The following is a 27,354-nucleotide window of genomic DNA, read 5'->3' as shown; positions in this document are numbered from 1 at the left end:
GGCACTGGATCTATATGGTTGCAGAGAATAAGGGCAACAGAGGGTGACATTTTGGGACTTCTGTTTTGGGTCATGTCATCTGATGAGCTGTGAAAGTTGATCTACCATGAGAAGTATAGACAGAACATGATGATGATGAGAGATACAGAAACAGGGAGACCATCTTCTTCCATTTCCAGTCCTTCATGAGGTTGGCTTCTGTGAGATATACTGAATCCTTCATAAATACATTTCCTGTCTCTTAAGCTAACTCAGTTGTTTCTCTGTCTTTGAACCAGATACAAGATAGCCTGTTCTCTGCAACTGAGACAAACCCTGAAGTAGCTGAAGGCTGTCTGCTGACTATATTTCCCCTGACTGAAGAGCAAGTCCTTCCTAGAAGGGGTATCTAGCCAGTGGGTCTCCTTGACACCAGGTGAGGGGTATGCCATGATTATGGTCAGAGCAACCCAGATAGTCACTAATGTGTTCATCTGAGGTGAACAAATTCATGCTTTGCCACCTAATCGTCTGTTCTTGAAAATAAAAATTTTAATTTCATCTTTTAAAAATTAGTTATACATTAACATTACAGACTAAAATACACCTAAAGAGCAAATGACAGATTTAATTTTAAGCACAGTGATTTTAGTATTTACACAATTTGGTCCCTATCTCAATACCTCTTATGATTATCTAGTGTACATAATATAGTCTGGGTTCTTCTATACATCTCCCTTCAGCCATGAATGCAACACACAGTTATAATTATATGTGAGCCTGTTAAAGGGTAAGTCAGATCATGTCACATCTCCGACCATAAGGTGCCACATGATCTCGCCATCTGTTGTGTAACTTCTCTGATCCAATCTCCTATGACTCCCTCCCATGCGACATTGGCCTCCATCTTCCTTCAACATGCCAGGCACATTCCCGTTTCATGGCTGGATTAGTTTTCTAGGGCTGCTGTTGCAAAGTACCACAAACTGGGTGGCTCAAAACAACAGAAATTTATTGTCTTACAGTTCTGGAGGTGAGAAGTCCAAAATCAAGGTGTTAACCAGGGCCATGCTCCCACTAAAACCTGTAGGAGAGAACTCTTTCCTGCGTCTTCCAAGATTCTGGCCATGGCTGTTAACTCTAGGCATTCCTTGGCTTGCAGTTGCATCACTTAAATCTCTCTTTTGTCATCACACAGCATTTTCCCTGTGACTCTCTGTCTCTGTGTCCTCTCATAAAAACACCAGTCATATTGGATTAGGGCCCACCCTAATGACCTCATCTTCACTTGATCTGCAAAGACCCTGTCTTCAAATAAGGTCACACTTCACAGGTACCAGGGCTTAGGATTTCAACATATCTTTTGGCGACGGGAAATAATTCAACCCACAACAATGGCCTTTACAGTTATTCTTCTGCTTAGAATGCTTTTTCTCCGGATGTCTACACTGTTCACCTTCTCTTGTGCTTCTGGTCTTTACTCAAATGTTACTTCCTTGGCAAGGCCTTCCTTAGCCACCTTATCTGAAATCACAACATCTATTCCCCAGCATTTGCTAGTCTCCTTCCCTGCTTTATTTTTCTCTTTACTACTTGTAATTAGCATATTGTATGTTGTATTTCACGTATTCATATTGTCTCTTGTCTGTCTCCCCTGGTAGCATGAAAACTCCAGGAAAGCAGGGATTTTTGTGACTTTTGTTCATGGCTATGTTGCCAGCATGTAGAACCAAGCCTGGCACAAAGGATACTTGTTGAACGTGTACAAGAATCTCCATGTCCAAAGCCCTATGTTCAGAGCTCTAAGACTTCTGCAGCTTCACCAAGAATCAGACCTTCTTCTACAGCCACAAGCTTTAACTAACAGGAAGCCAAATGTCTTAGTTCCCCACACATAGGAGTTAGGAGGAAAAACTTATCTCAGCCCCAAAGATCTGGTTGTTGGAACTCCAGCCCACCAAGTACATTTGAAGGAAAAACAATGCAGTGTCTCCCCTATCTGGTCTTTTGTTTAATTTATGAAACAAAACAGAAGGGCCTGGCGTGGTGGCTCACGCCTGTAATCCTAGCATTTTCAGAGGTCGAGGCAGGCAGATCACCTGAGGCCAGGAGTTTGAGACCAGCCTGCCCAACGTGGTGAAACTCACTCTCTACTAAAAATAAAAAAATTAGCCAGGCATGGTGGTGGGCGCCTGTAATCCCAGCTACCCGGGAGGCTGAGGCATGAGAATCCCTTGAACCCAGGAGGCTGAGGTTGCGGTGAGCCGAGATCATGCCACTGCACTCCAGCCTGGGCAACGGAGTGAGACTCTGTCTCAAACAAAAACAAAAACAAAAAACAAAAACAAACAAACAAAATAAAAAAAAAAACAGAAGGAAAGGGATTAGGGCTAGGGAATCTCTATTTGACAAAATAGTCTTTTCCAGTCATAACCTTTCTGTCTACCTGATGATTTTTCCATCTTTGCCAGGCTTCCTTCTCTCTCCTCTGATGTAGATCTATGGTTTTTCGAGGTCTGGTATTATGAAGACCTTTATGTGCAGTGGCTCACCCAGCAACCGGCACTCATCCAGCTACATCAGAATTCTAATAGGACTCTTGGGTTGTAAAACTTTCAGCTTATGGTCTTGTGATGGCTAATTTTGTGTCAACCTGGCTGAGCTGCAATGCCCAGATATTGGTCAAACATTATTCTGGATGTTTCTGTGAAGGTGTTTTAGATGAAATTAACATTTAATTTAGTGGACTTTGAGGAAACCAGATTGCCCTTCATAATGTGGGTGTGCCTTATCCAATCAGTTGAAGGCCTAATTAGAACAAAAGACTCACCTCCTCTGAGCAAGAGGAAATTCTTTCAGCAGGCGGCCTTCAGCCTTGAACTGCAACACTGACTCTTTCTGGGTTCACCAGCCTGCTCGCCTGCCTTGCAGATTTTGGACTTGCCATCTGCTATGGTTTGGATATGGTTGTTTGTCTCCACCAAAGCTCATGTTGAAATTTGATCCTCAGTGTGCTGGTGTTGGGAGGTGGGGACTAGTGGAAGGTATTTGGGTTATGGGGACAGGGCTCATGAATGGCTTCGTGGTGTTCTCAAGTTAGTCCATTCTCGCTCTCAGGCAACTGAACTGGTTCTCATAGGGATGATTAGTTCCTGCAAAAGTGGGTTGTTATAATGCCAGGACGCTCCCCTGGCTTCCCCTCTTTGCATGTCTCTGCTTCCGGCTTGACCTTCTCCACCATTTTGTGATGCTGCATGAAAGCCCTCGCCAGAAGCCAAGGCCATGGCTTTGAATTTCTCATCTTGCAGAAGTGTGAGCCAAATAAACCTCTTTTCTTTATAGATTACCTGGTCTCAGATTTTCTTTTTTTTCTTCTTCTTTTTTTTTAAAGTACATAATACACACTGGATCAAATATTCTTTTGAAGCAACAGAAAACAGACTAAGACATCATCCTCTATAATTGCATGAGTCAATTATTTAACATCTCTTTGGTGCTCTTTTTACACACACACATACATGAATCCTGTTGGTTCCATTTTCTTGGAGAATCCTGACTAATACAAGTTTTATCAGCATTTCTCACAGAAATATTTATTTTAAACAACAGTGTAACAGAATTTCATGATGTTTTCTGACCGAGGTTGATATGATCTGCTTCCACTGAAAAAGCAAAACCCAGGCAGCATGTTTCCCCTGGTTCTGGGGCTCCAGTCATAAAACTGAGAGCTTTTTAGAGAGTGGGGTTTACAAAGGGTACAGAGGATAGAGTTCCAGAGAATGAAGAAACTCTTGTTTATTACTTACAGACCATGCTTAGTCCCAGAAAAGACAGCATAGAAAAATGTTTACTTTCTCCAATAATCAAGAAGCCAAGAAAGATTTACTGAGTTGGGACAGAAGGGAAAGAAGAAAATGACTTCCTTGGCCTCCTGAATAACTTCAGATCAGGATTTTTTTTTTGTTTTGTTTTGAGACGGAGTTTCACTCTTGTTGCCCAGGCTGGAGTGCAATGGTGCAATCTTGGCTCACCACAACCTCCACCTCCCAGGTTCAAGCGATTCTTCTGCCTCAGCCTCCCGAGTAGCTGGGATTACAGGCATGCGCCACCACACCTGGCTAATTTTTGTATTTTTAGTGGCGATGGGTTTGTCAGGCTAGCCTTGAACACCTGACCTCAGGTGATCCACCCGCGTCGGCCTCCCAAAGTGCTGGGATTACAGGCATGAGCCAGCACGCCTGGCCAGATCAGGATCTTAATTGAAAAGTAGAACTATTTTCTTTATCTGGTTTTGCCATGGACTAGTTGTGTGATCTAGTGAGACACTTCCTTTCTCTGGGCCTTCATTTTCTCACTGCTAAAATGAGGCATTTGAATTAGACAGTGTCTTTAGTCTCTTTTAACCACACCAGCCTATGTTGCCCTAATCTTTTTTTTTTTCTTTTTTGAGATGGAGTCTTGCTCTGTCACCCAGGCTGGAGTGAAGTGGCACTATCTCGGCTCACTGCAACCTCCACCTCCCAGGTTCAAGCGATTCTCCTGCCTCAGCCTCCCGAGTAGCTGGGACTACCAGCACCTGCCACCACGCCCGGCTAATTTTTGTATTTTTAGTAGAGACAGGATTTCATCATGTTAGCCAGGCTGGTCTCAAACTCCTGACCTCAAGTGATCTGCCTACAGTGCTACATAGTAAAAAGTTATTTAAACCAACTCTGTGCCCCTGAAGGTCTGACCATTTTGTCAGGGAGACAGGAAATGTTGTTTCCTGTCAGAAAATTCTTTCTGTTTAAATACAGCAGAAAGAATCCTCTGCAGAGCCTGGTCAGTGGTACTTATAGTCTTAAGTCTCACAGGTTCCAAGGTTTGTGGGTAGATTTGAGAAGCAGAGGGCCAGCTGAGAGAACTCTTGTCTTCCCAACTCTTTCACTCCATCACCATGAGACTTTCTCTCTCTCTGTCTAGAGTTGACCAAAAAGTGCAGCATCATCTTTGGTTGTCCTATGTACACCCTAGAGCCACAGGCAGGTAAAAAATAAAATGCTCTCTGCTCTTCTTTCCTGCCCCAGATTCTCTAGTCAAGTCAGACTTCTCTCACTTCAAGTGGAGAATTACTCTGTATCAGCTGACTCCCTGAAAGTCAGCTGACTAAATGGTGTTCTATCCTCATTTTAAAGCAGCCTAGAAAAAATTGAGTTTATGGAGAATCTCTCTGAGTCATTGCTCAGAAAAACCTCTACATGTCAGTCTATTTGATTTTTTTGTTGTTGTTTGTTTGCTTGTCTGAGATGGCATCTCCCTCTGTCACCCAGGCTAGAGTGCAGTGGCACGATCTTGGCTCACTGCAACCTCTGCTTCCCAGATTCAAGCGATTCTCCTGCCTCAGCCTTCTAAGTAGCTGGGATTACAGGTGCCTCCCACCACGCCTAGCTAATTTTTGTATTTTTAGTAGAGATGGGGTTTCACTATGTTGGCCATTGTTGGCCAGGCTGGTCTTGAACTCCTGACCTCAGGTGATCCACCTGCCTTGGCCTCCCAAAGTGCTAGGATTACAGGTATGAGCCACTGTGCCTAGCTATTCTATTTGATTTTATGAAGACTTTCAGCTTTTAGATCACAGGAGCTGCCTCCCCATTCTGAAAAAAAAAAGGTGAATGTGGCTTTGGACCAGGAGACAGGCTGACTTGTCTCTGGTTCCAGTTGCATCACTTAGGGACAGTGGATGTTTGGCATGTAATTTCTGCTCTCTGAGCTTTGGTCATCTCCTCTGTAAAGAGACAACTGTAACAACAGTGCAACACTCCCCACCCGCCCTCCACGCACCCCACCCTCCACCTCAGGGTTGTTCTGAGAATTAAATGAGATCATCTATGTGACGATATTCTACACTACGCAAATGTAAGTTCCCTTTATCAGATTTTAGTTTTGATGAGTCATTTCAGACATTAGTTCTTGACATATTTCCTTCACTTAACCCCACCACTAATTATTTCTTTTTTTTTCCTTTTCTTATTTCCTGTAGAAATTATAAAATTGGTCCTCTGCATACCTCTTGATGAAGTCTACCCTTATACCTTATCTAACATCTTTCTGGCTCCATTCCCCATTCCCACTTAGACCTGCCAGGTACTTACTCCCTCACTGTGTCAGTAATTATTCAGAAAGTCTTCTCCCAGCCCACACTATCACCATGCACAGCTGCATATCTGACAGCGACATACTTAATGTTCGATCTAGTTGTAGTCGTGTATAGAAACCCAAATAATGATGGAATAAGAGTTAAGTCATGTGTTCCAGAATTAGCATTATCATTGATTATCCAGTGGGCTTCAGGCCATTCAGTTAAACAAATATCTATTCAGGTCAGGGGGTGGAGCGGATGTTCCCTGCTGTGCAGAAACTCAAAATTTTGTAAGTCACACAGATTTGTAAACTTCCAATTATGAATAATGAAGTGGCACACACATACAAAAATAATATTGGCACATTGAGGAAGGAACAATTTGATGTGCCTTTGAAGGCTGTAGAAAGCACCACTTCAGAGAGGAGGTGACATCTGAGCTTGGTCTTGAATGATGGATGACTAAGATTTTAAAGTCCAAGAAGGAGACCAGGTTGAAGGAGGAACATTAACAGATGAACAGAATAGCTAGATGAAGGAATGGCAAGAGTTCGGTATGACCGGAGCATAGAATGCACGGTGGGGAGAAGAGGAGATAAGGCTAGAAGGAACACTGGGCTGAAGTCATGTAGGATCTCATGTGCCAGGCTCATATATCTGGGCTTTGTTCTATCCAGTCCTTCTCAACCAGGATTCCACCAGAAAAATTAAGCCCTGATGACTTAAGACATCTATCATACAAATAAATTTCTCTCCCCTGTACACCTAGAATGGTATTAACTATGTACCATCCTGGAAAGACCTGAAATACTCACTCAAATAATTTTCTGGAGGGCTTGGTTCTCACATGGAAGCCCAGGGGAGAAAGGCTGCTAGACAATGGCAAGCCATCCAATATTTATAGAAAGCAAGTGACATCTTCACATGTCATAGAAACATTGCTTGGGTGGCAATGAGAAGAGTGCTTTAGAAATAGTACAGGCAGAGGATAAGTGGTTAACTAAACTGCTGTTGCAATAATTCAGGTGGGTGACAACCAGGGCTCAGGGTGGTGACAGTAGAAATGGAGGTAAAGGACACCTTAGAGACATTTGGGAGGCAGAATAGATGGTGTTCTTTAGTGCTGTCTTCCCCAGCTCTTTGGCTATGATATGAAATCACCAGCTCCCTCCAGCTTCAGGCTGGTACCTTCCTAAGGAGGGCAAGAAGTGGCTGGGGGCAGTGACACATGCCTGTAATCCCAGCACTTTGGGAGGCCAAGGCAGGCAAATCACTTGAGGTCAGGAGTTCGAGACCAGCCTGGCCAACATGGTGAAACCCTGTCTGTACCAAAAATACAAAAATTAGCCGGGTGTGGTGGCATACGTCTATAGTCCTAACTACTTGGGAGGCTGAGGCAGGAGAATCGCTTGAACCAAGGAGGCGGAGGTTGTGGTGAGCCAAGGTCATGCCACTGCTCTCCAGTCTGGGTGGCAGAGCTAGACTCCATTTCAAAAAAAAAAAAAAAAAAAGAGGGCAGAAGTGCACCAGCCACAACTCAGCATGGGGGTGGGGTGTGCTGCCACTGCTCTGGACTTTATCACATCTCTGGTGAACTCTGCACACCCTGATAGCCTCAAGTTGTGACTTTTCTTCCCACTCCCTCACCCTCCTGGGCACGTTGGTCCAGTCTTCACAACTGACCTTCAGCCTCATTCTTCTCCCCAGTCACACATTTCAAAAGTGCTACCCTGACCTTCACACTGCTTGGCTGGGTTCCTGACGCTTTGCTTCCCTAACCCAACTCATTCTTCCAAGCGGCTGGATCCACTCCCTGTGCTCCACCCCAGCCTTAGGAGTCCTACAGCTCCGTTGCCAGCTCCAGTCCTGCTCATTCCCAGCTTCTTCCCTACGGGCCATGTGGCTGAGGTCTTATCATGCCTTATACCTAAACTCACCGGAATTTAGGCACGTCGTCACCAAGCCTCATCTGGGGCCTGTTTTCTCATTTGTAATGTGCAGGGATTGTACTAGGTGACTTCTAAAGGATCTCCCTTCCAACACTAACATCCTGTGTTTCTAAGTAGGCCAACTGTAAAAGAAGTCTGCATTGGCACAGAACATTTGAGGCTGGGAGCAAGTGAGTCAGACTCAGCAGAAATGTCAAGCTCACTGTGGAGCCAGGAGATCAGAGTGCAGCTTGCCACTAGGCAGACAGGAGCCGGGTCCTCGAGCCAGAGACTAGCCTACCCAGACAGCTGTGAGGACAAGATGACAGATGCCACGCCTGGCTTATCAGTCACATTGGTGTTCAAGGAATTAACCACTTCATTTTGTGCCCTCCAAAGGACAACATTCATTTATCGCCTAAAGCTATTTAGCATGGAGTTTGTAATTCTACCTTTCTCACAGTTACTGCTGGTGATTTAGGATTCAATATTATCCCATTATTATTTTGTCCGTTTGCTTGAAATTACCATCCAATGGGCATTCCCTGAACATCTAGTTTTACTCTCAAGACTTTCTAAGTCCCTCTCAGATGCCTCTCAGTGTGTGTGAAAGAAAGGGCACAGGCCTTTGGAGACCTACATTTGAACCCCACAGCTACTTACTGGTCATACGGTTCTGGAAAAGTTAATCTCTGAAGAGTGTGTGTGTGTGTGTGTGTGTGTGTGTGTGTGTGTGAGAGAGAGAGAGAGAGTCTTGCTCTGTCACCCAGGCTGGAGTGCAGTGGCACGATCATGGCTCACTGCATCCTTTGCCTCCCTGATTCAAGCAATTCTCCTGCCTCAGCCTCCCGAATAGCTGGGACTACAGGCGCGTGCCACCATGCCCAGCTAATTTTTGTATTCTTATTAGAGGCAGGGTTTCACCATGTTGGCCAGGCTGGTCTTGAACTCCTGACCTCAGGTGATCCACCCATCTTGGCCTCCCAAAGTGCTGGGATTACACCATGAGCCACTGCACCCGACTAATCTCTGAATTTTTGATTCCCCATGTGTGAATAGGGATAATAATACCTGCCTTGCAGATTTGTAGCCCAGGTTAAAGTGTCTACTATATGGAAGGTTCTCAGTAAAGAAGTTCTCCTTCACGGAAACCCTGCTATTTTGCATGTCTTGAAATCTCTGCCTTCAGGATTGTTTCTCTTAGGTTTGCCTGGCCCTTTCCTATCTTTCTTCCTTAAGCCTGCAGGGTCCCTGCTGGTCCACACAAGTTTCTGCTCCAATTCCAGCCCTACAGCATGCCGAGTCAGCACTAGCACTTCCTAGAGTAGGGGCTTTTCTCCACCCCATCATGGCTGAGCAATCACAAGCCAAGAAAATCTCATTAGAAGATAAGATCATAGCTAAAGGCTCTGAGAGCTCCATTGTCTCAGCTTCAGATGTTGTTATACAGAAGATTAAAACGCCCGTACTGTGACTCAGTGAGGGCCCAGTTAGGAGATTATAAGACACAGTGCTGAAGGGTTAAAGGTGATAAAGTAAGGATGCCTTCAAGCTACTGAGTATAGGAATTAGCTGTGGGCATACCTCTTTGGCAGGCTAGGGACTAACCTTCCTGGTTCCTTCCTTCAAAGAGATGCTAGTGTCAGTGACTAGTACAGACATGGGTTGTAGGGCCTTAGAGATCTTTTGTTTACCCTCTTTTACACAAATGGAGAAACTGAGGCCCACAAGCTGGAATTAACTTGCCCAGATTTATATGAAGAGAAAAAGCCATAACTGCATTCAAATGCAGGACTCAACTCTATGTTCCAACTGTTTCTATTATCCTATGATAAAATAGTGATTGTTAAAATTCAATGCATTGCGGACACTCACTAAACTTGACTCTTAAATAAGAAGTGTGGGGAATGTTGTTAACAGGATTTCTAGCAAGACAGCATTCACTTTTTCATCAAATATTTATTGAGTCCTAGAAGGTAAGTAATGGCCAAATTGTTAAGGGTATCAGAGGATATGCTTAGGCGTGCGGTTTGTATTTTGTAGGCAACAGTCCATCAAAGATTTCAGAGAAGAGGATTAACATGATCAGTTTTAAAGAGAGCATGCTAGCAGCAGAGGAGAGGATTGGAAGGTGTCAAATTAGATGCCCAAGGACTTAGGGGGCTTTTAGAGTAGTCCTGGCAAGAGATGATTGACGGAGGTCTAAAGAAGGGCAGTGGCAGTAAGGACAGAGAGCAGCAGAGCCAAAGGCCATTTCTTCTTTTTATTATTCTGAACTGACATATAATAATTGTACATATTTATGAAGTACAGGGTGATATTTTGATACATGTATACAATGTGTAATGATCAGGTCAGGGTAGTTAGCATAGCCATCACCTCAGACGTTTCTCATTTCTTCGTGTTGGGAACATTCAAAATTCACTCTTCTGTCTATTTGAAAATACACAATCAATTGTTGTTAATTATATAGTCATGCTACAGTCCTGTAGAACACTAGAACTTCCTCCTTTTCAGCTGCACTGTTGTATTTGTTAACCAACCTTTGGCTATTCCCCCTCTGCTCTACCCTTCCCCACCTCTAGTAACCATTATTCTACTCTCTACTTCCATGAGATCAACCTTTTATGCTTCTACATATAAATGAGAACCTGCCAAACACCATCTCTTAAATGCGGTTAATGGGACTTGGTGGTCAGTGGAAGGGCCAAGTAGAGCAGGAGGCTGGGCCCCAGGCCAGTCCAAGCATAGCTTTTCAAGACTCCAGATTCCTGCCTAGGGTCCCAGGCTCACCAGGCAGGCTTCACTCATGGCAGGGCAGCTATTTGATGGCCACTGGGCAGGCTACAGCCTGCAAACCCTCACTGAAATCCTGACTGTGCAATAAACCAAGGGCATCTGTTTCCCAGCAAAGATGTTTGGTCAAGACAGGCAGTTAAGGAGTCTTATTAAAAGTTGTTTACCTAGAGACTTTCAATTAAGGGCAGAAATTCTTAAAGATTAAACTTGTTAGTTTCTACAGCTTCTCTGGCTAATAAAGTTTTCTGGTAAGAAGGTAAGTGGCATCCTCTACTCGCTATGGAGGTCATGTATTGTAATAGTTAATAACATAAAATTCAGCTGGACTCGGTGGCTCAAGACGCGGTGGCTCAAGACGCAGTGGCTCACACCTGTTATCCCAACAATTTGGGAGGCTGAGGTGGGTGGATGACTTGACACCAGGAGTTTGAGACCAGCCTGGCTAACATGGTGAAACCCTGTCTCTATTAAAAATAGAAAAATTAGCCAGGCATGGTGGCACGTGCCTGTAGTCCCAGCTACTCAGGAGGAGGCTGAGGTGGGAGAATAATTTGAACCAAGGAGGTGGAGGTTGCAATGAGCCAAGATTGTGCCACTGCACTCCAGTTTGGGCCACAGAATGAAAAAAAAACCCAAAAAACATAAAGCGGTGGGGCGCGGTGGCTGACGCCTGTAATCCCAGCACTTTGGGAGGCCAAGGTGGGCGGATCACGAGGTCAGGAGATCCAGAACATCCTGGCTAACACGGTGAAACCCCGTCTCTACTAAAAATACAAAAATTTAGCCGGGCATGGTGGCGGATGCCTCTAATCCCAGCTACTCAGAAGGCTGAGGCAGGAGATTGGCGTGAACCCGGGAGGCGGAGCTTGCAGTGAGCCGAGATCACACCACTGCACTCCAGCCCAAGCGACAGAGCGAGACTCCGTCTCAAAAAAAAAAAAAAAAAAAAAAACATAAAGCAAACCATAAAATTTGGTGTCAGGCGGTCCTAGGTTTGAATCCCAGATAGGGACTCACAAGCTGTATACCTTAAGTAAGTTACTAAATGTCTTTTAAGATTCCTCTACCATAAAAAGGTAATAAAAGTAGTACCTCTGTAAGGATTGTTTTCTTAATGATATGAGAAAATACATTTTAAGTGCTCAGAACCATGCTTGCCACAGAGCAAGTGGACAATCAGGGTCAGCTATTATTAATGTTAATATCTCTACTGAATTATTTTGTAGCATGGTATATAAATAATCACTTTTCTAAGTATAAAAAATTTTGTGTTCAACACTGTAAAAGCCTCCTGTTTGGATATTGTGTTTTAACCAAGTGTCAAAGACTCATGAATGAATGTTGGGAGAGAAGAACATTTGATACATCTACTGTACGTGCAGATTTTATAAATGTGCAACAAAAGCGTTTGTTTTACTTTTCAAAAATTCCATGTTCAGGAGTGATTTTTCTAGTTGACTTTGATTTCATTTGCCAGGTGACTTTGAGTAAGTCTATTTGACCATTTTAATTTCATTTGGTCTCTCTGCAAAATAAGCAAGGCTGGTCTTCAACTCCTGACCTCGTGATCTGCCCGCCTCGGGCTCCCAAATTGCTGGGATTACAGGTGTAAGCCACTGAGCCCAGCCTGAGCCCACCTTTCATGTCCGGCTTCAGCTTACTCTCCCAACCCTCTTTCCCATGATTTTGCTTTCACTCATTCTGTTATAACCAGACTGATCTTGGCTATTTCCTTAGATCCTGTGTGTTTACTGCATGCATGTTTTACTAGTGCTGCTCTCCACCTGGAAGTACTTCTTTCCCTTTGTCTAAATTCTTTCTCTAACCTCACACCCAACATTTGTATGTCCAAATCCTCCCATTCATCAAAGCTTAGTGCAAAGTAGAGGTAATCTTTCTCTTTGGGTGAATGTCTCCCTCAGTGGAGCTCCCAGGATACTTTTTGTATGTACCTCTCAGGTGGTCCCTGGTAGACCAAGTGGCACAGAGGTTAGGCACATAGGACCTTCAATCATACCACCTCCACATGAGTTCAAATCTCCAGGGCTCTTTAGCTAGGCAATATTGGGAAAGTTAAAACAAACAAACAAAAACTCTCCATGCCTCAGGTTCCTCACCTGTAAAAATGGAGTTGATGGTAGTTCCTACCTCTTAAGGTTTCTGTTAGGTTTAAATTAGGCTGTAAATATAAAGTATTTATTTATTTTTGAGACAGAGTCTCGCTCTGTCATCCAGGCTGGAGTGCAGTGGCACGATCTTGGCTCACTGCAACCTCTGCCTCCGGAGTTCAAATGATTCTTGTGCCTCAGCCTCCTGAGTAGCTGGGATTACAGGCGCATGCCACCATGCCCCGCTAATTTTTGTATTTTTAGTAGAGACAGCGTTTCACCATGTTGGCCAGGCTGGTCTCAAACTCCTGACCTCAAGTGATCCACCCATCCTGACCTGCCAAAGTGCTGGGATTACAGGTATGAGCCACCATGCCCGGCCCAATATAAAGCATTTAGAATAGTGCCTTGCCTATAGTGACTGTTTAATAAATGCTAGCTCTCATTATTACTCCTCTCCTTCTACCTCATTTTACAGATATAACAACATCTCTGGGTCAGGCACAGTGGCTCAAACATGTAATCCCAGCACTTTGGGAGGCCGAGGCAGGAAGATTTCTTGAGTCCAAGAGTTTGAGACCAGCCTGGCCAACATGGCAAAACCCTATCTCTACAAAAATTACAAAAATTAGCCAGGCATAGTAGCACATGCCTGTAGTCCCAGCTGCTTGGGAGGCTGAGGTGGGAGGATCTTTTGAGCCCAGAATGTGGAGGTTGTAGTGAGCCAAGATTGTGCTGTTGCACTCCAGCCTGATGACAGAGTAAGATCCTGTCTCAAAAAATAAAATAAAAATAATAATATCTCTCTCTTATGTTCCCTCTTAGAATGTACACTTTGAGAGTAGGAGGACATGTGCCTGTTCTTTTTTTTTTTTTTGAGATGGAGTTTTGCTCCTGTTGCCCAGGCTGGAGTGCAATGGCGTGATCTCGGCTCACTGCAACCTCCACCTCCTGGGTTCAAGCAATTCTCCTGTCTCAGGCTACCAAGTAGCTAGGATTACAGGCATGCACCACCACACCTAGCTAATGTTTTTTGTGTTTTTAGCACAGACGGGGTTTCACCATGTTGGTCAGGCTGACCTCAAGTGATCTACCCACCTCAGCCTCCTAAAGTGTTGGGATTACAGGCGTGAGCCATCATGACCGGCCAAGCCTGTCCATTTTTTTGAAGCTCCTTTTGTGCCTAGAATATAGTCAACACACAAAATTAATTATTTGACAGATTTTAGAAAACTTAAGGCCAACTGTTTTCCCCTTTTCATATCCACAAGGTGCCTTTACATGAAATTAGTGATTCCATGAATTAAACAGACTTATTGTAATTAAATGTCAAATTGGACATTAGATCAGTCTACAGTTGCATGTTAATGCATGTGGTAAGGACAGACATTTTTAAAGAATGTTACATGTGCTGTACAGTTATTTAACAGTAGAGCCTGGACTCTGGCCCAGGGCTCCCAACTCCCAGTCCAGGGCCCATTCCACTGCTCCAAGCTGCCCAATTGTATTATCTTTGCTTCCCATGACCGTGGGTTAGTCTGGCTCTGGCTGGCCATGCACAACAACCAAAGCCACCATGGAGCAGTTCACGCTGCAGAGAGCAGCCTCACCCGTGATCCATGGACAAATTGGTGGACAAACATGTATTAGTGGAAAATATTATGTATTTGTCCAAAGTTCCATTGTAGTCAAGTTTTCAGGTCAAATTCAGATCTATTTCTGAGATATTTTCTACAGCTATGTCTTACATCTTTGCAGAGACACTTTTTTGGCCTGTGTTCATGGATTTATGCCAAATAGCAGTTTACCCAACACTATGATTCATTTGTTTGTTTTCTATACACTGTTTGGCTTTTCCTATATTTGGCTTCAACTGAGGACTCTCAACATATGCTTTGTGTGGCTAGTCAGACTTTTTGGTATATATATATATATATACACACACACATATATATATATACACACACATATATATATATATACACACACACATATATATATATACACACACACACATATATATATATATACACACACACACACATATATATACACATATATATATATATATATTTTGGAGATGGGGGGTCTCACTAGTTTGCCCAGGTTTGTCTCAAACTCCTAGACTCAAGCAATTCTCCTGCCTCAGCTTCTCAAGGAGCTGGGATTACAGGCATTTGCTACTATGCCCAGCTTATTTTGGGATCTTAGCATAAAAATAAAATAAAATTAGAACAAAGGCCAGGATTTTTCTAATAATAAATCAGGGACTAGTCTTTTTTTTTTTAACTGAGTATTAACTTCAATTTAATTCTTCTCTTAAGTGAATTTCACAGCATTAATGTTAAAGCACAATTCAGGTCAAGTAGAATATCAGCTCCTGGTGTGTCGTTAATAGTACCTAGTTCATGAATAAGAGCCACACAAAGTAGCACAGGTCCACAGAAATGGGCCTGGAGAAATTAGGCCAAACAGAGCTTAAATAAATTAAGGTATAAGATGCTGTCTTCCCCCTGCTCTCAAAGCAGCATGTCTTTTCTTATAACTAACCTAAGACACAAGTAGGTACAAGCCTATGGCATAGAGGGGTGCCAGAAGTCTCAAAAGTTGATTCTCCAACCTTCTTCCTTTTTGAAAAAGAACTTTTAAGTTCAGGGGTGCATGTGTAGTTTGTTACACAGGTAAACTTGTGTAATGGGGGTTTGTTGTACAGATTATTTCATCACCCAGGTATTAAACCTAGTACCCATTAGTTCCGTTAGTTATTTTTCCTTATTCTTTCCCTCTTCCCACCCTCCACCTTCTAGTAGGCCCCAGGGTGTGTTGTTTCCTCTATGTGTCCATGTGTTCTCATCATTTAGCTCCCACTTATAAGTGAGAATATGCCATATTTGGCTTTCTGTTCCTACATTAATTTGCTAAGGACAATGGCCTCCAGCTCCATCCATGTCACTGCAAAGGACATGATCTCACTATTTTCACGGCTGCATAGTATTCCATGGTGTATATGTACCATATTTTCTTTATCCAATCTGTCGTTGATGAGCTTGTAGGTTGATTCCACATCTTTTCTATCGTGAATAGCATTGTAATTAACATAGGCATGCATGCGTCTTTATAATAGGACAATTTATATTCCTTTGGGTATATCGCCAGTAATGGAATTGCTGGATCAAATGGTATTTCTGTCTTTAGGACCTGGAGGAATTGCCACACTGTCCTCCACAATGGTTGAACTAATTTACACTCCTACTAACAGTGTATAAGTGTTCCTTTTTCTCCACAACCCTGCCAACATCTGTTATTTTTTGACTTTTTAATAACAGTCATTCTGACTGGTGTGAGATGGTATCTCATTGTAGTTTGATTTGCATTTCTCTAATGATCAGTGATGTTGAGCTTTTATTCATATGATTGTTGGCCACATGTATGTCTTCTTTTGAAAAGTGTTTGTTCATGTCCTTTGCCCACTTTTTTAATGGGGTTTTTTTCTTCTTGTAAATTTGTTTGTTACTTATAGATGCTGGATATTAGACCTTTGTCAAATGCATAGTTTGCAATACTTTTCTCCCCTTCTATAAGTGGTCTGTTTACTCTGTTGATAGCTTCTTTTGCTGTGCAGAAGCTCTTTAGTTTAATTAGATCTCATTTGTCAAATTTTGCTTTTGTTGCAATTGCTTTTCTCATCTTTGTCATGAAATCTTTGCCCGTGCCTATGTCCTGAATGGTATCGCCTAGGTCCAACCTGCTTCTTATGTTTGGTGTTCCTACTTCTAGAGTAGTGTTCCATTGGCAGGAGTTTATTCCACAGACTTCTGTCCATTCCTTTACTAATTCCTTCACTAATTCCTTCATTCTTCAAATGTTTAGTAGTGCCACTATGTGCAGGAACTAGGAAGAGAACGAGTAGAACACAGAAGTTTTTGTCTGGGGGGAAGACTGAAATAGGTAGATAGCTAAAATTCTGTGTTTGATGATTATCATGATAGAGCTGTACCTATCAGGCTGCCAGTATAGGAGGTGACCCAGAGAAGGGTCTCATAGAAAATCACAAGGAGAAAGTGTGCATAGTGGAAACATGGTCCTCACAGGGGACAACTACATGAGCAAAGACAATGTTGAGTGTGGATACCTCCGAGAGGGTTAATGTTTTAAGCTGGCTAGCGGTTATTAATAAAGTAGCATGAACAATAGCCTTCCAGTTTCACAGAGTAAGCTGGGCAGAATTTGACCCACAAGCTAAGACTTGATAGGAAAGTGAGTGAGAACAGACAAAGACTGGAAACCTGGGCCACTGCCCATCTGGGGCTAAAGTGGGCTCTCGGTTGCTGGAGGACCAACTTAAGGCACTGGAGCCAGAAATGGGGGGTGTCCTGAGACAAGCACTAAAAGAAGATGGTCAGAAAATGACAAACAAATGTTACCTATTTGGTGATTTGGAGAAAGTGGGCTTGCAGCCTTGTATGCCAAAGGGAAGCCATAAATTAAAATCTGAATTAATGTGGTTTATGTAATTAAAACAGGCAAAGCATGTGTTTGGCTTCAGGACTAGGAAGATTGCTGAGTTCCCAAATTATAATCACTCCCACCACTGCACTGTACCCCCAAAGAGCATATGCTCTTCCTCTTACTTAGAATACATCTGTGCCCTCTTCTTTGCCCTTCAAGGCTTGGCACAACTGTCCCCTCCTTTCCTGATGGCTCATACTGTTGGGTATCCCTGCTCCGAGCTCCCATAGCAATTAGCACATCCTTCTCCTTGGATCAGCACTCATTGCATTGGATTGTCCTCGTCTATTTAGTTTTCTGTCTCCCTCCCCATTAGGCTGTGAGCCCTCTGAGGGCAGAAACTGCCTTTCATCTCAATATTCCCAGGACTTAACCAAAGACTAAGTACATAGTAGATGCCAATACATGTCTGTGAGTGGACTGACAGATAGACAGATGGATTGAATGGATGGATGGATGACTGATCCAAATCAGTTAAGAGTTTGCATTCTCCTTGGGAAGACGACCTTAGAGGGTGAGTGCCAAGAAAAATGCTAAATATATTTTAAAGCTGTGGCAAACCATGGATTAAAAAAACAGGTGCTTTAGTCCAATTCAAACCTACTTGCAATTTTGTTGCTTTATGTTCCTGTTCACAGAAGCACTGTAATTTTAGATCAGGGTTTGCTTAGTAGGCAGGTTTCAAAGATGTGGAATGGGGAGCAATCTAATCAAAAAGGCTCAAACTAGGAGCCAAGAGGTCTAGCTTCTCTTCCTGATCCACCCCACTTCAACTTCCTGATTATGTAACCTAGATGAGCTTCTTATCTCCATAGGCTTCCACTCTCTGGCCTCCTGTCTTTCCCCTTTGCACCCATCCTCCACCCGGTTATTTTTCTTGAAAATAAATTAATCATCTTGGTTATTTGCTTTAAAATCTCCTTGTTGCCTCCAGAGCAAAGTCCAGCTTCTTTGCAGTCAAGCAAGGTCATTCTTTGAGACTGGTCATCCTTTGTCAAGGTCCTTATATCCATTACTCCATGGCCCCATTCCTCTAACCAAGCTCTTCCACGCCTTTGTGTTTTTTCTACACATGGGCTCTGATATCAGAACAATTTTTGGCCAGGCGCGGTAGTTCACACCTGTAATCCCAGCACTTTGGGAGGCCGAGGCGGGCAGATCACTTGAGGTCAGGAGTTTGAGACCAGCCTGGCCAACATGGTGAAACCCCATCTCTGTTAAAAATGCAAAAATTGGCCAGGCATGGTGGTGGGCACTTGGAGTCCCAGCTACTTGGGAGGCTGAAGCAGGAGAATCATTTGAGCCCAGGAGGTGGAGGTTGCAGTGAGCTGAGATTGCACCACTGCACTCCAGCCTAGGTGACAGAGCAAGACTCCGTCTAAAAAAAAACATCAATAACAACAACTTTCCACACTCATTCCACCTGGCGAGCTCCTATTTGTTCATCTTTTAAGACCCAGCCAGCGGAGCCCTAGAAGTTGCTTTCTCAACAAGGCCTCTTCTAACTCCTTCAGTGAGTGTGAGCACCTCCTCCACTCTGCTCCCATAGCATTTTCTCTTGTTTATGTCAGATCCCTTATAACCCTGATGGAAATTTGCTTACTCATCCATCTATCTCAGTTGCAAAACTCTGATTTCCTCTAGGCCAGGGGCCATTATTAGTTGCCAGCACTCAGAAGGTTCTACAGTATATGCTGGTTGAATAAAATCAAATGAGTTATATTGAATTTTACATGAACTGTCTCCCTAACTGTGACTGTTATTCACTTCTCTCTCTCTCTATAAAATCTAATACTAAGATTGGGCTTTGTGAGCCTTGATCAGACAGTAGGCATTATTCTGTCCCCTTTATATTTGGTAACAACACTTAATTCTTATCTCAGCCCTGCAAAGCCCACATTGCCATTACTATTACTGCTATTTACTAGCTGGGCACAGTGGCTCATGCCTGTAATCCTAGCACTTTGGGAGGCCACAGTGAGAGGATAGCTTGACCCCAGGAGTTCAAGACCAGCCTGGGCAACATAGTGAAACCGAGTCCCTACAAAAAAATTTTTTTATTTTTATTTTTTTTTTATTTTATTTATTTATTTATTTATTTTTTTTTATTTATTTTTTTTTATTATACTTTAGTGTTTTAGGGTACATGTGCACAATGTGCAGGAAAAAATTTTTTTAAATTAGCCTGGCACGGTGGTATACCCCTGTAGCCCTAGCTGCTCAGGAGGCTGATGACGGAGGATTGCTTGAGCCAGGGAGGTGGAGGCTCCAGTGAGCTGTGATCATGCCACTGCACTCCAGCCTCGGTAACAGAGCAAGACCCTATCTCAAAACTAATTAATTAATTAAATAATACTATTGCCGTTACTTTAAAGATAAAGAAACTGAGGTCTAAAGAAGCTAAGTATCTTTCCCAAGTAATACTTAGTAGGTGGTAAAGCTAATATTTACATTGAAGCCCCTTTCTTTCAAAACTTCAAAACCCATGACCTTTCCACAATACCTCTCCTTCCCCAAAGGCCTGCACCTAGTAGGTTCTCATTTGATTGTTTAATTGCTCTGAACTGCTTTGACTAGGACTGTGAGAGTCAGGCTCACCCCAACTTGCAGCTGAGGCCTGGCCATTGCCATGACTCATCCATGAAAGCCCAGACAGCCGCATCTGAATGCTGGCACACATGGAGATGAGGCCCAGATCCTCTTTCTGGCAGGAAGCTGTGTCTTCTAGCACATGGAACCAGCACTCCATTTCCTAGGATCAGATGGAGCTCTCAGCAAAGAGGACCTCTCACAGTTCATGGGTTTGTCCTGATATCTAGCCCAGAAAATGCTTCCTGGCTCCCTGGAGAATGAGAAATTATTGGCTTCTGGGATATTTTTCTAATCATTGAGCCCTCAAGGTGAAAGGTCTCTTGGATGGAAGTGAACAGACCAAGTTTACCCAACCAAGCATGGCCTCAGGCAACCCCCAGCCACTCTCCACTAGGACCCACGTAACAGCTGGGGCTTCTTGATAGACGTTCTTCAGCTCCTCGGCATACATTCCCCCCAAGGCTAAAAGTCTTCCAGGCCCCTGTGCAGCTGACATAAAGCAGAAATCCCACTGCAGAGCTCCCTTCAGGCTGGAAACTGTGCACAGAGCCCTCAGAAGTTTCCTCTTCCTCTACTTTCCATGGTTGCTGCTAACACTTCAGTTTATGTGGAGAACAGAGGCTCACAAAAGGATGTGTGCTCTTGTCCTGAAAAATGTCCCATAGGCATATAAGAGAGAGCCAGGAGAAGTGTATTTACATGCTTGTGAATACCTATTATGTACCAGCCATCTTACATACACCTTTTTTTCTCGTTTAATCATCACGGCAATTATTTTCCTCTTGTAAAGATGTGTAAACTGAAACTGACTCTAAGCACAACGGCACTTTTTGTTTTTCATTAATAAAAGAGATATTGTGAAACCTTTGACCTTAGGCTGGAGAAACAGTGCCTGGAGCTCAGCACAGGAGAAGGTAGGACATAGCCCCAGGTAGAGTCCTTACATAAGACAGAGTCTGCTCATTGTCTGAGACTCCATGATATTTTGCATGTGTTTTCCCGCTGGAATCTGGGATTAGATCTGGAGCCCAAATCCAGCTGTCCAGTACTGTGAAAAGGAGAAGCAGTTTGGGTTTTACAAAAAGTTACTTGGACTAGAAGTCTGAATACATTTGCTTGAGTTCCAGTTCTATTATTTAACAGATGTGAAACCATACTTTGGTTTTCTCAACTGTGAAGGGAGAATAAAAGTTACCAACCTATTTTAGGGTTTTTGTGAACATTAAACAAGACATTGAACATATGTATGAAGGCCTGTAGAGGCCTGGCCTACTCAAAAGTGAGTAATTTTCTTCTCCATTGTCCTTTCTTTGGAGCTCCATCCCTGATTGGACTGCACCTCATTCTTCAGATTAGTTTTTCTCCCACCCCTACCTTCACCAAGCTAAACGAAGAACAGTTTGGTATACAGGAAGGGGCACAGACTAGGAACTTAGTGACCTAAGTTTGAGTCCTGATTTTATGAATTACTGGCTGTGAGATATTCAAGTGAGTTGACAAGCCTCAGTTTCCTCATCTGTTAAATGGGAATAGGATCTCAGTACTTACCTTCTAGGGTTGCCTGAAGACTATGGAAGAGGATGAATACACTAAAGCTTTGTCAGTTCTAATGTGCTATACAAATGCAAGTTATTCATCCAGCAAATATTTTTGACCACCTGGTATGGGTCAGGCATGTGCTATGTGATGAGGGTACAAAGACAATAAGACATGATCTCCTTTGAGCTTGTAGTCTGATGAGGAGAGAAATAAGTACGTGGGTAAATACAACACAGCGTGGTATGTGCCATATCAGGGGAGGGGCAGAATGCCTGAAGCACAAAGGAAGGGCACAGTGTGAGTTATCTATTGCTGCAAAACAAATTACCCCAAAACTTTGCAGCTTAAAACAACAAACATTTATTATCTCATATCATTTCTGAGAGTCAGAAATCTGGGAATGGCTCAGTTGGATAGTTCTGGCTCAGGGCCTTTCATGGAACTTTCATGGAATCAAGCTGTTGGCTGCAATCTCTCTCTCTCTCTTTTTTTTTTTTAAGAGATGAGGTCTCCCTCTCACTTTGTTGCCCAGACCGGTCTTGAACTCCTGGGCTCAAGCTATCCGCACACCTCAGCTTCATCCTCCCAAAGTGCTGGGATTACAGGTGTGAGCCACCGCACCCGGCCTTCTGCAATTTTTAGAGACTTGACTCTTGACTAGAGATGACAAATCTACTTCCCAGCTCACTGACATGCCTGTTGGCATGAGACTACAGTTCGTTGTCATGTGGGCTTCCCTGTAGGTCTGCTCAAGATGGCTTTTCCCCAGAGATATGCAAAAGAGAGAGCACATCTAAGAAAGCCCCCAAGAGGAAGCTGTAGTGTCTTTTACAACCTAATCTCATAAGCAGCATATGAGATCTGCCATTTTCACTTCTGCCATTTTGTAATGGTCACAGAGACCAACCCTGGTACAAAGCAGGAAGGGACTACACAAGGGTGTGAAAACCAGGATGTGGGGCTCACTGGGAGTCACCTGGAATGCTTGCTATCGAAGGTACCCAACACACTGGAAGAGAAGAGGAGCCAGGAAAAGTTTTTTGAAGCTTAAGTTCAGGTGCATTTTTACTGCTTCTCACAGTCTCTGCTGGATATTGGGCTAGTAAGAGGGAACTTTTTTTTCTATTTAGATTATTCTGCTATTAAACGAAAATGACATTGTAAATAATATAGAGCAGACTTAGCGCTGTCCAGAAGTGATAATGACTTTGCTGGTGGGTTTCCAGAGCAGCTGCATCCTGGTGAGGTCAGGCCCCACTGGCCCCTTATATGGCCTTTCAAGTCCATAGACCACTCAGAGATGACCACCAATAACCACTACTTGCCGCTATTAATAGTGCACCTCACACTGTACTGCAATCATGTGCTTATGTGTCTGATATCCCTCTAGACTGCCCTGAGTGGGCAAGGAACATGTCTGTGGCACATGGCTGTGTCTACCATCAAGGATGATGCTTGGCACTGTGCCTAACAGTTGGATGGAAAAAATTAATGGAATTTAAATAAATTCAGAGGACATTGAAAATGCCATAGGCTCAATACAGGTAAATAATTATGTTTATGGAATTAGGCTAGGTGATTGCTGAGTCTCAGGCTCCATGATATATGCTTTGCATATTTTATTTAATACTCATAATAAGCCTATGATAAGTGTAATTATCCCCATTTAACAGATGAGGAAACTAAGGTCATACAACTAGAAAATGGCAGAGTCTGGATTTGACCCCAGGCCTATCAGACTCCAAAGCCTGTGCAACTAATCATATCACATCTAGTGGTAGATCTTCTCAAACAAACAATTGCAGATCTGAGGGACTTTTGGTGACTAAAAAAACAGATAAAAAAATTAAACAGCTTTAAGGAACAATTTGACCAACATCTAAGAGCCAGGTATTTTCCCTACATACACATGCCTGTGTACACACACACACACACACACACACACAAACACACACCCCTTATTTTTCCAGGAAAGCCTAGCTTAAGTCCGACCTCTTCCAGGAAGCCTTCCTTGACTCACAGTGATGTTTGTCTCCCTCAAACTCCTGCTGCACTTGCAATGGTGCCATTCAGCTGGTATTTACCCTAAGGAGTCTTGATTTGCAGTTTATCCTGTTTGTATCTCACGTTCATGGGTTTCTTCTCCATACACTGAGAAAGCTGGACTACTTCCCAAAGGACCTTTTTGTCTTGCATATTGTAGGAGGTACTTCCTGACTCCCCACTGGCATATCACCTTCTTGCAGGAAGGGTCATGTTTTTGCATGTGGCAGGCCCTCACTGACAGCAGTGCTTTTACCCGATCAGGTTGGAAGAGCCCACTCTCTATTGTCTCCTGACTAGATCGAAAATTCCTAGAGACCCTTTATCATGTCCCAGCATCTAGTGGAGGGCGTGGAGTATAGGAGGTTCTCCATAAGGAAATCCTGGAAAAATACATGAGTGAGTGAATAAATGAAATGGTGGCAATGATTTTAACTTTAATGAAAACCTCTAGTATCCTTGGCATTATTACATTAACAGGAATAATGTCTTCTTGTTCTGTGCTTTGCCTTTCTCCAGGAAGCATCTCCTTCAGGCCCTTTTCCTCCCGCCAGGGATTTTGCCTACGGAACTAGGACAGAACACTTGAAATCAGAGTAGGCAGAGCTAGAGACAAATGGACAAACTTTGACTTGGCTTGTTTCAAACTGCCTGCCAACCCATCACCTTTCTGTTTGGACTTATTTCCACATTACTTTCCTTTATTGCAAGATGTTTTCATAACATGAAGCAATGCCCCAGCCTACAGCTTTATTTGCACAGGTTATATCTGTGATCAGCTTCCTTTCAGATGCCATCCCCCATCTCCCATAGGAGGGGAGGTGGTTGCTCCTTCATCTTAGCAGTGGCATTTCCCCCCTGGATCCCACTGTCAAATGGGAGATTTCTAGGAAGACTCCTTCAACAGCTGCTCCTACACAGGATCAGAGGCCTCCTCTTAGTCTCCCTCAGTGTCTCTGCTAGGACCTTCCCTTGTTTTACCTTTTTTTCTATTTTCTGCATTACTGTCAGGAAGGCATATGGTGCAGTAGTAAAGAGCATGGGTTTTGCAGTTAGAGCTGGATTTTCATCCTGGGTCTGCCTCTTATTAGCTATTCAGCTTGGGTGACTTACCAAACTTCTTTGAGCCTCAATTTTCTTATTTGTAAACCAGGAAGTATATTACCCACTTCATAGGGTTAGTGTGAGGGTTACTACTGCAAGGGGTTCAGAACAGAGCCTGCAAATAATACACACTTCAGTAAATGTTATCTATCACAACTATTATATGGTGTGTTGACTGCTCACACTGAGGATGACATGGGTAGCAAGAGGCTGGGGTGAGTTTTCATCATCATCAACATTTTGATGGAAAAAGAAAGAAATTCAGATTCACTGGCAAGGCACGGTGGCTCAGGCCTGTAATCCCAGCACTTTAGGAGGCTAAGGCAGGTGGATCACCTGAGGTCAGGAGTTCAAGACCAGCCTGGACAACATGGCAAAACCCTGTCTCTACCATACCAAAAATTAGCTGGGGATGGTGGTGCATGCCTGTAGTCTCAGCTACTTGGGAGGCTGAGGCACAAGAATCATTTGAAAGGAGGTGGAGGTTGCAGTGAGCCAAGATTATGCCACTGCACTCCAGGTTGGGCAACAGAGCAAGACTCTGTCTCAAAAAAAAAAAAAAAAAAAAAAAAAAGAAATTCAGATTTACTGAACAGTAGACTGACAGCCTTAGTTATCCAAACACCTTTAATATTTAGAAGGAACCCAACTTGCTGGAAAAGCTCAGGAGGTAAAGGCTGTTGCTCCATGTCACACAGCCAGGATGGGAAGCAGGTTTTTCTGACTCATTTCTTTCCCTGTTCCCCAGCAGAACCTTCTGGGGCCCACTGGAGCTTTTTGTTTTGATCTTCTCAGGGATGAACCCATGCGTTTACCTTGATCATGGATGATCAGTGTCATCAATTGATGATATGAAGGCCATCCTTTCTCACACTTGGAGCTAACACTGCTGTGTATGTTTTGCTCCTACCTTTTTCCCACTTCCTTTAAGTGGCCTCGAGATGTTCAGTGAGTCCTGCTCCAACTTCTCTTTTCCACTCAGCACCCGTGTCTCTGGTTTCCTGGCAAACTCTTTTTGCTATCTCTGGCCCTATCGCCCTCCTCCTTTTGTTACCCAGAAATTCATTCCCACGGCCTCAGCTTACCTTGTGTCTGGGACTGTCTGTGCTAACCTCAGCAGGATTGGTATCAGAAGCCCAGGCCAGGCCTGAGCTGGCTCAGCTTCATGCCAGACTGGGGCTGGCGGCTGGGGGCTGGGGGTTGGTCATAGGGAAGCAGGGGGATGACAGAGACAGGAAAGTAGCTTCCCTAGCACGTGAGGGCAGACAGTGTGCCTGGAGATGCCACAGAAGCAATTGAGATGTTAGGAATGCTCTGCCAGGGTTCCTGGGAGATCTCACAGGGAGGAAATCTGCAAGGCCTTGGACCTAGGGGAGTTAGGATAAGGCAGGCTGAATGCTAGTTTTTGGGTCAGGAGGTTTTGGGTCAGGAGGAATTCAGTTCCAACAGGATCCGAAAATGGAATGTGATTGGGAATTTTTGAACAGGCCCAATTTCAGTCTATTTGTAATAATAAACCATTAGATTGTTCCAGAAAGTCCATTATTTTGGCATCCAGACTGAATAATCCAGGCTGCCTCTCCTACACAGAAATTATACTAAAAATCCTTTGGTAGACATTGGGTTCTGATTTTTAGTTCTGAAAACCCAGTCTCTGTAAGTAACCCATATTCCATCATCTAAAATATCTAGGATATGATATATGCTATCATCATATTCCATTTTTCTAACTTCTGGGATAAATACTTTTGCCTACCATCCTATTTCTTCTGTCAAATTTAACAAGTTTTAATTACACAAGTGATTATAAATAAATGAATACATTCTTTGCATTTTATTTTTTAAGAGACGAGGGTCTTACTAGGTTTCACTATGTTGCCTAAGCCTGGTCTTGAGCTCCTTGTCTCAAGCGATCCTCTTGCCTCTGCCTCCCAGAGTTCTGGGATTATAGGCGTGAGCCACGGCACCTGGCCTGCAAAATGTTTTTAAAATAAACAAGTAGAAAGTAAAAAGTAAAAATCTTACATATTCCCACTCAACTCCACCTTCTTCTGTAAGTTATTGTGCTATCAGTTTCTGCCGTAAGTTTCTCTACGCACTTACATATTTAGGAACGTGCAATGGTATACATGGTTAGGGGTTTGGGAAAGAGAGGGGTGGACAACCGTGGCAGAGGGAAGTATTTTATCCCTGGCATTAAGCCCTTTGCATGTCTGGTCTTGAACTCCTAGCCCCAAGTGATCCTCTTGCCTCTGCCTTCCAGAGTTCTGGGATTATAGGCGTTAGCCACCGCACCTGGCATGCAAAATATTTCTCAGAATAACCCTATGAAATAGGTACTGCATATTGTCATCCCTAGTTGACTGCTGAAGCAGCTAAGGTAATCTCACCCAAAGTCCCAGGACTAGTAAGTAGCCAAACAGGGATTTGAACCACCGCACTTTAACTCCAGTGTTGGCACTGTTTACTGGCTGTGCTATGGGGGCCTCCTGCTGTTCTATTTTTTACTTAATTTACAGTGTAAATGGACTCTTCTACAAACTTTTCTCCAGGTTAGATAGCTAGAAATGGAAAATTTTGATATATACTTCCAAGTTGCTCTCTAGAAACTGTGATAACAACTGAGAGTTTGAGA

This window comes from Symphalangus syndactylus, chromosome 6 (genome assembly GCF_028878055.3).
Source record: "Symphalangus syndactylus isolate Jambi chromosome 6, NHGRI_mSymSyn1-v2.1_pri, whole genome shotgun sequence".
Classification (NCBI taxonomy): Eukaryota; Metazoa; Chordata; class Mammalia; order Primates; family Hylobatidae; genus Symphalangus; species Symphalangus syndactylus.
The sequence above is the reverse complement of the archived record's forward strand: the minus strand, read 5'-3'. Positions refer to the sequence as shown.